The following is a 13,856-nucleotide window of genomic DNA, read 5'->3' on the forward strand; positions in this document are numbered from 1 at the left end:
CAAAGATATCACAAGAAAGTGTCTAGAAATGCAAGATTGCAGCAAATCCAATTATATATTACCCACAGGGCATACATGACCCCGAAGAGAATCGCGCAATTTACGAATGCAGTTATACAGATGTGTCCTAAATGTGGAGAAGTGAATGGTGGAATGGTATACATGGTTTGGGGATGCACAGAAATAGGCAGGTTCTGGCGGGAGGTGGCGAACTGCTTATAACCGAAAGGAGTCAAACTACAAATACAATCCTTATGGTCATTCATGTTGGGTGGGTTTCCCAGGCCTCGCAAGATTGCAGCAAATCCAATTATATATTACCCACAGGGCATACATGACCCCGAAGAGAATCGCGCAATTTACGAATGCAGTTATACAGATGTGTCCTAAATGTGGAGAAGTGAATGGTGGAATGGTATACATGGTTTGGGGATGCACAGAAATAGGCAGGTTCTGGCGGGAGGTGGCGAACTGCTTATAACCGAAAGGAGTCAAACTACAAATACAATCCTTATGGTCATTCATGTTGGGTGGGTTTCCCAGGCCTCGCAAGATGAAACATACACGTAAACCTAAAGACCTGGCGTATATACTGGCCAAACGCAGGATAGCCATGGGCTGGAAGGCTAACAACAGACCGAGGGTGGAAATGTGGTTGCGGGACCTACAGAAGTGGGTAGAAGCTGAGACGGTGGTGTGGGGGGAGGTAGCTAACAAAGAGGATGAGGATGCCGGAGACACTTTGATGGCTTGGAGACAGCTAGAAGCCACTCTGTTTGAGCCGGCTCAGTCCGATGATGATGAAGGAGATGACGCCCCGACAGGTGAACAAGGAACAAACCTGCAGCGGAGCTAAGGTAGATGCAGGGTAGGGAGTAAGTTTGGGAGGGCAGGGGTGGGTATGGGAATGTTAAGAAATGTTTTGGGTTTGTTACATGTTTGTTTGCAGTGCAAAAATAAATAAAAATTGTTTTTAAAAAAAATCACTTTTAAGTCATGCAGGTTAAATGGAAAGGCGGATGCCTTATCTCGGATGTTTCCTGGTTGTGAACTGGTAAAACAGTTTGATCAACTGCCTTTAACTTTAATCCCTTTGGAACGCTTCATTGTTGCAGGAACCTTGATTGACGAAAATCTTTACATGGAGGTTAAGGATAGCATGACTCCGGAGCAGATGAAAAGGTGGATTAGACAGGATCGAGGAATGGTGTACCTTTTTTTGACTCTAAACTATATTTGCCCTCAGAGAAGCTTTGTGAAAAGGTTTCGGTGGTATGTCATGAATCAGTTTTGTCAGGTCATCCTGGTTTTAGAAAACTTTCAAACTGGTCCTGGGAAATTTTTGATGGGAGACAATGAGCGTGGACATTTTTAATTTTGTTAAGACTTGTGAAACCTGTGCCCGAGTCAAGTCTCAAGTTGGAAAACCAGTCGGTCTTTTAGACCTCCTCCCATTTCACCTCATCCTTGGCACACAATTTCAATGGATTTCATTGTAGATCTCCCTAAGGATCAGAGATGTTCAACCGTCCTAGGGGTCATGGACTTACTTACTAAGGAGGGGCATTTTATTCCCATCAAGGGGGAGGTCTCGGCAGAAAAGTTAGTACAGTGTATTTCCCAAGGCATTGTTCGTTTGCATGGTCTACCTAGTCAAATCATTTCAGATAGGGGATCTCAGTTTGTATCCAGAATTTGGAGGGCATTTTGTAAGATTTTGGAAGTGGAGGTTAGGTTAACATCTGGATATCATCCTGAGACCAATGGTCAGGTAGAACGGGTGAATCAGGAATTGGAAAAATACTTAATGTGTTACTTGCAGAAGTGGGACAGTTGGGTTGATCTCATTTGGGTTGCTGAGTTTGCGTGTAACAATTCTGTGAAGGATTCTACCTCTATTGCTCCATTCTTTTGTATTCAAGGTTTTCATCCCTGTTTCCTACAGGAATTAGTGGGGGACGAAATTAACTGTCCTGAGGTTGAAATCCGGTTGCTAGCTATGAGGGAGAATTTGGAAAAGGCTGTTAAAGCCCTTCAAGTACATAAGGCTAATTACAAACGATTTGCTGATTCAAAGACCAGAGTTTCAAGTTGGGGATAAGGCCTGGTTATCTCCCAAACATTTAAGAATTAAGGGCAAAAGTAAGTTTAGTCCACGTTTTGTTGGGCCATTTGAAGTGGAGGCTGTGATGCACTTACTCTATCAGAATTGTCCCTGGACCTAGTATGATAGCAACCTCGTCTGTCTCCTCCTTCCTCCCCTTACTGTTTTTTTCCTCCCCAACACCCCTCCAGCACTATCTGAAATGTCATCAGGCCTAATATGATAGTCGCTTGTTTTGTTCCTCCTCTACCTTTCTGCACCCCTCTTCCTCACCTCTTGTTTTTTTTCCGGCTCTACCAGAAATGTCGGCAGGCCTAGTACGGTAGTCGCCTGTCTGTTTCCATTTCCTTTCCACTCTCCCCCTCCGTTCCTTATCTATGTTTTAGCTCTTGCACTATCTGAAATGTCGTCAGGCCTCGTACGATAGTTAATTTCACATCCTTACTGTTCATGGCCTGTAAGAATGTCATTGTTTTTTTCCCTTGTTCCCTCCCTTGCCTTGAAACACTTTGAAACACATTGTGTATAGGCGCTATATAAATAAACTATCATATCATAAACTATCATAACCCTGTGGCAGTTAGGTTAAAATTACCCATCAGTTTAAAGTGCATCCTAATTTCATGTGAGTCAATTGAAACCTTTTGTAGCTGGAACAAGATTAGGTATTCCTCCTAGTCCAGTTATTGTTGATAATCAATCTGAAGAATTTGAAGTCATAGCAATCTTAGATTCCAGGAGGTGTCACGGAAAACTGCAATATCTGATTGACTGGAAAGGTTTTGGGCCAGAGGAACGATCTTGGGAGAGAGCTAGTGATGTTCATGCTCCTTTATTGGTTTCTAGATTTCATAAAAGATACCCATTCAAGCCTGGGCCGGGGGGAGATCTTGGAGTGGGGGTACTGTCAGGTCTCTGGATTCTGGGTTAGTTACTAATATGTTTTCATGTTTTATTTCTATTTTGGATGATGTGCAGTACCTTATTTTCTCATTTAGAGTTTATTTATTTAATTATCATTTGTTATTAGTGAAGTTCCATTTGGAATTGGTTAGGCCTTAACTTTAGTTCTCAGAATGCTGGTGTGAGCCCAAGCCAAGATGGAGGAAAGGAACAGGAATCGTGAAGGCTGAACAAAGGATGGACTTGAACATTCTAAACTGCCTTTAATTAAGTTTTTCTTTTGAGCAAGTAATGTTTCTGTTTTCTACTGAGAATTTGGGCCTAATAACACTTGTGAAGACTTCTGAAGTTCAGAAGAAATCTGGTTTAGTTCAGGAAGTAACTTTCCAGGAAGAAGAATTAATGTGCTGCAATTTAGAAGAATCGAATAAGTTCTTCAAATCTCAATTCTGAGCTAAGTACTATTTAATTCTTCAGACTCAGGTTCCCAAGCTTGTTTATATTATTTATCTCTTTAGTAGGAATAAAGCCGGAGATTTTGTAACAGTGAAATCGTCAGTTGAAGGGTTAATGAGTTGACTGTGCACGCGAGTGAGTGCGCGCGTGTTATTTTTGTGAGAGACCGTGTTTAGACTTCCTCTCACGATTTCCGCTTACCTCTTCAGGAGCTTTGTTCTTCGTTGTCCCCGTTTCCAAGAGAAAGCAGCTGACGTTGCTTGTGTGTCCTGCTGAGGTGATGCTGCGGACCGGTGTGTTTTTTCAGCGCTGGCGATGATACGAGGTGAGAGAGAGTGGAGTTCGCGGGCTGTTTTCGTCAGGATATAAAGGTAAGCGGTTGCGCGTGTGACCGTTTTCTCTACATTGTGCCTTTTGTTTTCCTGTTCCAGAGCGAGTGACTCCATTAGAAGTTTACACGGCACACGTAGAATTATTTTGGTTTGTTGCGCGGTAAGTGTGGTGACGATTACATCAGTCAGAGACTTGGTAATTGAAGTCAGGGACCCTTTTCAAGTTTCTGTTTCTGGGCACACTGCATAGATTTGGAAGACATTTAAGAAGTACTTGTTCTTTCTTCTTTTGGCTACGCATCGAGTAACAAGACTTTCTCTCAAAGGTGAACATTTTCGTAATGAACCACATGGAGAATACATAATTATCAATCCATGAAAGAAATATAAAACATTTATCTGAATTGCCTACTTCATCCCTGAGCAGCAAAAGAAGACCCTATGAGTGAAAAGACACTTATGGAAAGACACAATTAAGAAAAGGCATTACATTCAAAAGATAACACTCTTTCCAGAGTAGAGACTCTTTAAATATTTAGCCTGAACTATACTCATTCTGAATTAAAGGATGCGCGCTTTAAATCAGATGATGGGCAAGAACTGAGTTTTAAAAAATCAGCTAAAAATCTCATGAAAGAAGCTGGAAGGTAAAGATTTATGAACTCAGTTTGAAATCTCAAGAGACAATTTCCTCTAGGCTATTGCAGAGGAACTCTCAGGTATTTCTTAGTGATATAGTTGAAATATTAATAACTTTACAGAAATGCAATGTATGAACTATAACTTTGTGAATCTTTCACCTATACAGATACACCCCAGAAGGAAGTTGCAGTTCCAGTGTCTGAGTTTTTTATTTTCTCCACTTGCCCTTTCCCTCCGGGGTGTCACAAGCTCAAATGGTTTTATTGTTAGTTGAGAACGCTACACTTTGGTGGGTCTGTGGGGCTCAGCAGCTCATGTGTAGGATAGAAGTCAAGTCCTGACAGTTACGTGGGATTTTGATACATATACCATGTAAACTTTTCATGGCAAACTTCCGCTTAGGTAATCTCAATTTGCGTTGGGGGGATGCTTTTTGGGGTGAGGGTCCACATTCACACAACACTCCCCAATCAGACAACCCTCGGCCACAACATTATCCAATTTAGCAATAACATGCTAAGTATTCTCGACATGATTGTGGGGATTCAGGGACGCAGGGACATTTGGATCACATGCAATGCCCCCCCCCCCTTTTGCTGGCTACTCATGGAGCCTCCTGCAGCTGGCCCACTTAGTGCCACACTATTTGAGATTTCAATGATCTCAGTTGTGGTATTAATAGGGGCCGGCTTAATCTCAGGAGTTCTCCCTTCTGCAAGCCCCAATGTCCCCTCCAAAATTACCGGTCTGAGGCTAAGTTCAGAACCAATAAAATTCAATTTAGTATTCATCTCAGCCAATAGATCAGTGCCAATACAGTCAAATGTATCATTGACCTCTGCCAGGAGTCTCTGTGAGTTTTTCAATTCAGCCCATATGTTGTCATACAGCTCCACAAAAGAGCTAAGGACAACATTCAGGGCCGACACAGTAGGGTGGGTTAGTCTGATCCTTTCATCAAGGTCCTTCAAAGCATGGTGCATCCTTGGGGAGCCCCCTTGGTCCTGTAAAACTTCAGAGTTGTTGTTCGCCCCACCTGCCTCGTTGGGCTTATGGTTTGCCTCATCAATAGCATCTATTATATTTGTTAGAGCAGTTGGTGAGTCTTGAATTGAGGCATCACAAGTCTGTTGCACCACACTTTCCACATTTTCATTACGGAGTTCCATAGCATTAGCAGCACATTCATTTATGCTAATGTCAGTAATATCGTTCTGTCTTCCAAAGAAGTCCGGAGTCGTCATGGCAGAGTGGTCCAGCATGGCGTTCCGTCTAAAGACATTAGGCAATTTAACTTCTGTACTGGTTGAAGCTGATTTGAAGATATTATTATCCATATATCTTTTCCCCACAATCGGCTTAATATTTCTCTGACTCTTTGGAGTGTTCAAAGGAGCAGTTCCGTAGGGAATTATAGATTTTTTAGGTATAAGTAAGCCTTCAGAGGTGTGGATGATTACCTTGTGGGTTAAGTGCCAGGTTGAACTGGTCATCATGGTTGAGGGTTAATTGAGGGACCTGTTTGCCACAGACATGTAAGTCATCCTTTTCTCCCTCCAAAGGAATCCCTGTTAGACCAAGTGTAGTGGGGGATAACAAGCAGAGTGAAGAAGAGATCATAGGCTGGGCATGAAGGGAGGGTACCTGGTCGATCGAAGGTTCCCTGTTTCCTAAGGGAGCCACTAATAAACAACCTGGTTGTATATTAGTCCCCATTTGGCTCCTAAGTCCAGCACGCATACTTGACGCAGCAGTCCTGATGTATTCCGAGGATGTTCAGATCAAAGGGAACTCAACAAAAAGGAACCCAACGAAAAGGAACCCAACGAAAAAGGAACCCTGCAGTATCTGAATGGTAGCAAATATATGGAATTATCAGTGCCGGGCGAGTACTCGAATCCATGGGTCCCCCCACGGACTCTTAAAAAAATAAGCCCACCAGATGATACGGGTGTAGATTGGCTATTACTTTTTGTCAGAAAGCACTACACTGTGCACACTGGGGTTGTGGCTGCCAATTTTCTGAATTTTACTGAATTTTACTAAAATGATATGATAGCCACTTACGAGCAGACACTATAGGTTGCGCGCAAAAAAACCCAGAAAGCAACAAACAGCAGAGGGTGAGTCAAGGCGATCGTGACCGGCAGATCAAAGAGTGACGTCTCGTAGTGCCGGTGAAGGTTAAGGTTAGGGCGGGCAGGACAGAAGATAGGGGGTATTGGGTAGAGGAGAAAACAATGGAAGTACAAGCGGACGGGCAGATGGGTGGGCGGACCGTACAGGCGTGAGATGAATCACTCAGCCGCAAGCCGCACGCAGCTCAACTCCAAGCCAAGCCACTCGCAGTGAGCGGTTTAATACGTTGTTTCCTTCAGGCACCCAGGCACTCTCAGTCTACGTCTCTGACACTGTCTCCGGCGCCAGTAAATTCTTCTGCAGTCTCCTCTGCCCACGCTGATCCTATATGAGGATTCAAGGAAAAGACCTCTGGTGTTCACTCTGGCGTTCAAGCGTCAAGCCATCAAGCCGCACTGAGTCTTAGCAAGTTGATTATGTGCCTTCACTTTGAGGTTTAGCAGTTGGGCTGTTAACTCCCTATTCAAAATGAATAGTCTTAGCCTTCCAATCACTTCAGTATTTAATATGTGCAGGTTTTATTGATTTCCTTCAATTCGCTATTTTAATAAATGTAACTTGGCTTGTTTCATTCAATTCAGTATTCAATACATATTCAGTTTTCTCGGTTTCCTCTTCTGCGCCAGATGATACTCCCTCGCTTGTCCACCCTCAGGGACAGGATCCAACAGCGATGACCTTTCCCTGTCCACCTGTATAGAAGATCCAAGGTGAGTAGATGAGAGAACACCTTCAGGTTTCTCACAGTAGTTAGTGTGGATTTGGACCACTCAAGAATCGTAAACACTGCGTGTTCCACATATAGTGTTAGGGAAAACACCCCATAGTAATTGTGGCAGATGTTTTAATGGCAAAGTCTGCCACCGCCAAAGCTTGCTCACACAGGAACTGACCTTGCATCACTGAGTCTAGCTAAGTCAAGGGCTTGTGACCCATAGTACTTTTCTGTGTCAACACTGCTGTCATTTGTCCATTTAAATGGGAAAACAAAATAAAATTCCTGAGTGTAGCCGGGGGTATCTAAGACTGGGGCATTACTGATAACAGCTTTGAGCTCTTGGAAACATGTGACCATCTCGTCTGTCCATGGGATGGGGCTCTCCATCCTTTCGTGCCTCCTTCAGTACTTTTAATAATGGCCTAATAGTGGCAGATGTCAACTTGGCTAACTTTTTCTGTACCAGTTTCACTTCTGCTTTTGTGCCATTTCTGCCACTTTCTTTTCCTTCTCCCTCACTCTTTTGCAAAGGTGTACAAGAATTGAGTGTATCTCCACCAACTCTTTTGCTTCAGTTCCTACCACCTTATATAAAGCTTTCTGTACCTCTTTGGTGAGGCCTTGCTACACCATATAATAAAAGAATGCTATGGACCGGTTCCATGGCTCGCCCGTTTCTGCCCTCCACATCTCCTGCGTTTGCAACAAATACTGTACTGGTTCCTCATCCGCCAGCATATTTTGTGCCATTATTGAATGGAGATCTGGTTTGTCGAGGTACGCGCGCTGCAGCGTTGTCCCAACTCGGGTCCTACAGTCATTTAAATGTGCCCAGTCATGGCTGTCGTCCCTATCTGTACTCCGGGATACCTTGCCTTGACCCAAATGTCATCTGCCTGGACCCCTAATACTGCAGCAAACAAACTTTTCATGTCTCCCATAGATAGTGGGAGGCCAGCGGCCTGTTTTTCAAATGCGTAAATCCATATACCCATGCCTGTGGTAAGGGATGGTAAAGTTTTAATCAAATTGTTCCTGTCCGTTGTGCGGCCAGAGTACATATTGTGCCCTACCAGGACTTTTGTGTAATAGTGGGAACTGTGCCCCTATTGGCCTCCCCATCGTCTTCTTTCCCCCTCGTTTCCCTTTCACTAACGACATGCTTCCATAGCGCGATCTCAAGCTGGGTCCGCAAAAACATTCGACCCACTGTGATATAATGGGCTGGGCCTCGCCCTCTGTGTCCCACTCTTCCTCTACCGCAATTGAGGCTATGTCCACATCGGACCAAACCGATCTGCAATATAAGCTCCTAGCCTGTGGCCTTCCTCTAAGTTGCCCTTTGGGATACTGTCCTTCTTTCCTTTACCATCTATCTCCACATTCACATCCCTAATTGCAGTGCTGTCATTCCTAAACAAAATATCCCCTGCTCGCCATTCATCAGTCCCAACAGGTGCTCTCTGCCTGTCTCCTCTGTCCAGTTTCAACCGTGCTAACTCTTCTTCGGTCCTCCTCAATGCTGTCTCTAAATCACTGTGTTGCCTCCGCTCGGGTTACCTGTGCGCTGAAGTTCGAGCAGCTGCAGATGCTATAGTGTCTGGGAGATTATCGTATTCTATGGGTGCTGAAGGAGATGGGGCAGTGGCACGTATGAAGGAATTGTGTACCCTGCCGCTGCGTGCGTGGTATAACACCCTACTGGGGGAGGCAGCGCTGTGTTTGCTGTGCTCATAGTGACTTGGCACCCTTGAATACTTGGGACAATAGGAGTAAATCACGGGATGTTCTGATCCTCGCTCCCCCCTTATCGGTTGCCCATCCGCGGCACACCCTCCCTGCTTTCTATAAGAACCACATCAATCAGCCTAATTCTTATGAATGGATGTACTCTGTTCCCCAGCCAGCCTGGTAGTTCAAATAAGACAGCCATTTTCTCGGGTGGTGCTAGTGTCCTAAATCTAAACATACATGTTGCCAGCTCGAGGCCTCTAACTGGACTCCCGTGGATTTGTCCTTTGTGAATGCCGCAGCACTACCGTTCGCCAAGAGGTCTGCAGCTGGATACAATGAAACCATTATCTATTCGGCATGAATGCCCCTGTTCTCAGCTTCACTACTGGGGCTTGGGAAAGGGAAATGATTCAAAATCTTGATTATCCTACACTACTGCACTTACAACAAGGAATACAAAATGCTAAACCTCACCTCCAATATGGTAGTGCTTCAGTATTCCCTTCACTCCAGCCCCGTGTCTGCACCACCATTGTCACACATGATCACTTCTTACTATAATTTCACTACCGCTACAAAATACCACCCGTGCCCTATACGTAGGCCTACCTAAGCCTCTATAACTACCTTAATGAGGGGGCGTGGCTAAGCAGCCATGCAGTAGGACGCAATTCCTGCTTCTTCTGTGATCCGGCAGTGATCCTGCCCTGAAACGGAGGTTGAAATGAGCATTGGCGTCTACTGTTTCAGCACCGTGCACATAAAGAATGCAAGCAGAGCTGGGTACAAAATGAGAACTTAAGGTGGTTTATTAACAGTGAACGAACCGTCCGAAAGTCTGAGACCCGGCGTGAAGGAAAGAATAAAGATGGCAGTGTTACAAAGACAGCGGACTTCAGGAGTGCAGAGCTCCATGCCGTGAGACAGCCTCAGTGAGGGACGATCCAGTGTGGCCGCAACGCATGAGGGACCTGCACAAGACCGACATACATGTTGAAGTTGATGCGGAATGGACAGCTGATTGGGCGACTGAGGTGAGCGTGCCCATCGAGCAGGATCAGGTGGCGCATGCATATGCCACTGCATTGACACTGGAGGTGCTGCGACAGAACAGCGAAATAAGTGCCGGAGAAGAAGCCTTAGATTGTGGGCTTCACACAGAATAGCAGTGTGCACTGCGCTACATTCCGAAGGCAAGACGGTAACGGTGGACATAACACGCACTAGCGCCTACGAGTTCAGCACTGTCTGGATGCGAGAGGTGCATATAGCCGGGACCTATTTTCAACGAACAGTGTGGCAGTTACAGATAAAGGGCAGACCGATGCCCGCAACCCGGAGGAGGAGTCGCACAGAGATGGCGGTTTCAGGTCGAAGAGCTCTCGGGGAGAGGCACCACAACACGTTACGGCTAATACAGGGGCATTCCCGAGTGGCAGCTGCCCGTCGAAGACCCACATGGGTTCGGCTCAAAGAAGGAAGGTGCCTGGGAGCATAAAGCAGACTAAGCTGCTGAGAAGGGTGAGTCCAGCATTTGCACAGCAATCACCCCAAGCATTTGCTACCGTATGGAGGCTGTAGAGGGCACGTGAGAGGCCTTAGCATAGGGTTCTTTGTACAGTACTGTGGCGTGCACAGTGCTATCTTTGATACTGTGATAATCCTGGGGGGAGAGAGAAGCAATGCTGGGCTGGAAATAACAGCAATCCCCCAAGACGTGGTATCAGCTGCAGTGGTAAGCTAGAAGACGGGCCGAGCTAAGACCTAGCCCTGGCCACAGAGTGCAGCCTGCAGAACATTTATGCGCACAGCGGGTACCCCAGACAAATAAGGTGCGACTTGGGACAATCTCATATTCATGCAAAGGCGGTGCTGGAAGTGGATCAGTGCGGGCGCCAAGGGAGTGCTTGCAGGTCCCAGTAGTCAAGCTACTCAGTAACACAAGCAAGCGATGCACAGAGTATGCCGCAATAAGAAAATTGAGGGAGATAAAATTCTGCATGCACAAGATAACCGGCTGGCCATAGCAAGCTGATTGAGGTAGGGACCACAGCAGCGGCGCAACGGATTGAACTTACAGATTCGGCACTGCGGCACTAAGTAGAGAGTAATATTCACTTGTACATTGTCTAACGCTGCAGTATTGAAAGAGCTGCAGATTTGCAGTGCTGTAATCCATAGGCACAATAAATCCCCTAATAAAGGGAAATACGGAACACACGCAAGTGACAATCCAATAGAGCCTGCATGCAAGACGCCACTAACCGGCACGGAAGAAGGCATGTGACACCCATGAAGGCAAAAAAGGCGTATATATAAAGGGGTACTGTTCACTGGGGTTTGCATAATACTACTGAGAGATGCAAGACATCAGGTTCGCCCAGACGAAACTGTGAGCAGATACTGAAGTTCTAAAGCGGCAAAACCCCCAGGAGAATGAAGGTTCTATACAGAGCTGGGAGGCCACAACACATGTTAGCATTCTACAGCATAAGTACAAAAGGCCAACAAGTCAAAGCAGAGCGCAACCGCTAACCACCACAACATACCCTGGGGTGAACAGCCGAAGGTGGAAAAGGCCAGGACATTGAAAAATTGGCAAACAGTCTGAGAAGCTACAAGAGATACCCAGATGACATGTTAGATTACCCAATAAGAGGCAAGGAAAAAGTACAGAGCGCCAGGAAGTGGCTAGGCAGCAAACAGAGGAATTGACACGACTCAGTGGCGATACCACAAGTGTACGAGCAAAGAAGCGCCACAGCAACAGACCATGTTGTCCAAACCCCAAAAAAGCAAAGGGAAGCAATCTACGTTGGAAACGTTTACCAAAGTCGCACACCCAATAGAGAACACTGCCCAAACGGCCCCAGCATTACAGGGGGAGCAGACGCAGGATAAAGTAGATCAGCAGATAGCAGCCTTGAAGGTGGCCCTCAAGTCCAAAATGGGTGTTATCAGCATAGATGTGAACTTGTTGAGACAGGACGTGAGGGCACTGGCTGAACGCACAGGGACACTTAAAAAGGAGGTAGCGATAAACAAAAGTGGCTTGAAAGATACCTCAGAAGAAGTCAAGGTACTTCAGCAACAAGTACATAATCTAGAGGAAAGAGCTGAAGATGCAGAAGTAAGGGCCAGAATCAACAATGTAAGGCTTATTGAACTCCCGGAAGTAGAAGAAGGAATGAACCCGATCAACTTTATAGAGACTTTGCTGCTACAAGAAATAGGCACTGGGGCGCTCACTCAAGGCGCACAGGTCTTTGATGAGGAAACCGCTGCCTGGAGCCCTTCCACGGCCAATAATAGCTGAACTACAAAGATAGGGAAAATATCCTTGAACACGTCTGTAAATGAGGTACGATCCAGCGAGTGTCTGCCACCATAAATGCATACCCAGATTATACCCTGCAAGTACATGAACAGAGGATGAACTACATATCAGTAAGAGAAGACTGCGAGCAGCGAACCTAAAGTACATCTTGCAGTATCCCGCTAGATTGAAAATGATAAATAAAGGTCACGCCATTTTCTTTGATAAACCCGAAGATGTACATAAATGAATGGACATGGAGAATTTGCCAACCGGAAAAGACGCCTGAGCGAGCAGAGATGAGGAAGCATGCGTAGGTGGCTATACTAGTTAGACGGAAATCGACTTATGCAACTACAGGACACTGCAGCGATATGACCTCCAGGCGGAGGCCTCAGGAACTAAGATTTGTGAACTACAGAAGCCAACAAAGTAGTGCCTGTTTAAGATCGCACTGCGAGGGAGCGTCCTGCACCTAGGACTGTATTTGTTTTTCGAATACTTGCAGTTATGTATCCGCCTACTGCGCCCCACGCACCGGGACAAGAACCTGGAGCGGAGGTGAGAAGTGGGAATGCCTGAGCAAAAGGTATTGAGCTGGGCAACTGTTTGGGGGGTCGGGGGTTGGGGAGTTGGGGAAGTTAGTTGGTAGTTAGCCTATAGAGCTTGGTAGTGCGATGGGTGAACTTAAAATAGCATCCTGGAATGTCAGGGTTCTTAACAATTACATTAAACGTAACAGGATTATGACATATTTGAGACGTAAAAAAATTGACATTGCCCTCCTGCAAGAAACGCACCTCACAAGGGAGAAACAGGATGCCCTGGCTAAGAAATGGAGAGGCAGAACGCTGGGCTCGGCATACTCGGCGTATGCTAGAAGGGTATTCATATGGGTGGCACCGTCAGTGCCACTTAGGGTGCTCAAGACTTTTCATGACAAAGAGGGCTGGATGTTTGGAATGCGGGGATGGCTGGAACATAGAGAATTTTGCATTATTAACACATATGCGCCAAACCAGGAGACTGCTGCCTACTTCTGCACATTATACCCACAAATAAACCCATACAGAGACGGCACACTGATATGGGGAGGGGACTTCAACTGTACGCTCAACCCAATGCTAGACAGGTCTAATGACAAATACAAACACCATGCCCCGCCGCCAAAGCCCTGATTACACTCGGGCAAGCATTTCAGCTTTCAGGTATCTGGTGGCCTTTACACCCACAGCCCTGGGTTATTCACACTACATTGCTCCCCTAGGTCTATACACCAGATTGTATTATATCTTTACAGGTGAAGAAACCTTTTGCGAATTCGAGAGGGCAGAAGGTAAGGCACAAGTGCTGTCAGATCATGCCCCTCTGGTGGTCAATTGGCGGGCTTCCCCTCCAAGAGCAGGCATCCCAACATGGAGACTTAGAAGCGAGTCCCTGAAGGACGTGGCATTCTGGGAGCATATTAGAGAAGGCGTGAAAGATTATTTCGCGTATAACACAGGAAGTGTT

The 13,856-nt window shown here is 45.8% G+C and overlaps 1 protein-coding gene across 1 annotated transcript in view; it reads left to right on the forward strand.

Moving 5' to 3' along the window:
- Positions 1-3,738: 3,738 nt before the first annotated feature.
- Positions 3,739-13,856, forward strand: part of MED18 (mediator complex subunit 18) — a 361,400-nt gene continuing 351,282 nt past the window's right edge. Inside the window, exon 1 of the mRNA XM_069622938.1 lies at positions 3,739-3,834. The gene's annotated coding sequence lies outside the window, so the exon portion shown is untranslated. The remainder of the gene's footprint in view (positions 3,835-13,856) is intronic.

This window comes from Ambystoma mexicanum, chromosome 11 (genome assembly GCF_040938575.1).
Source record: "Ambystoma mexicanum isolate Mex_15411 chromosome 11, UKY_AmexF1_1, whole genome shotgun sequence".
In the NCBI taxonomy this organism is placed as follows: Eukaryota; Metazoa; Chordata; class Amphibia; order Caudata; family Ambystomatidae; genus Ambystoma; species Ambystoma mexicanum.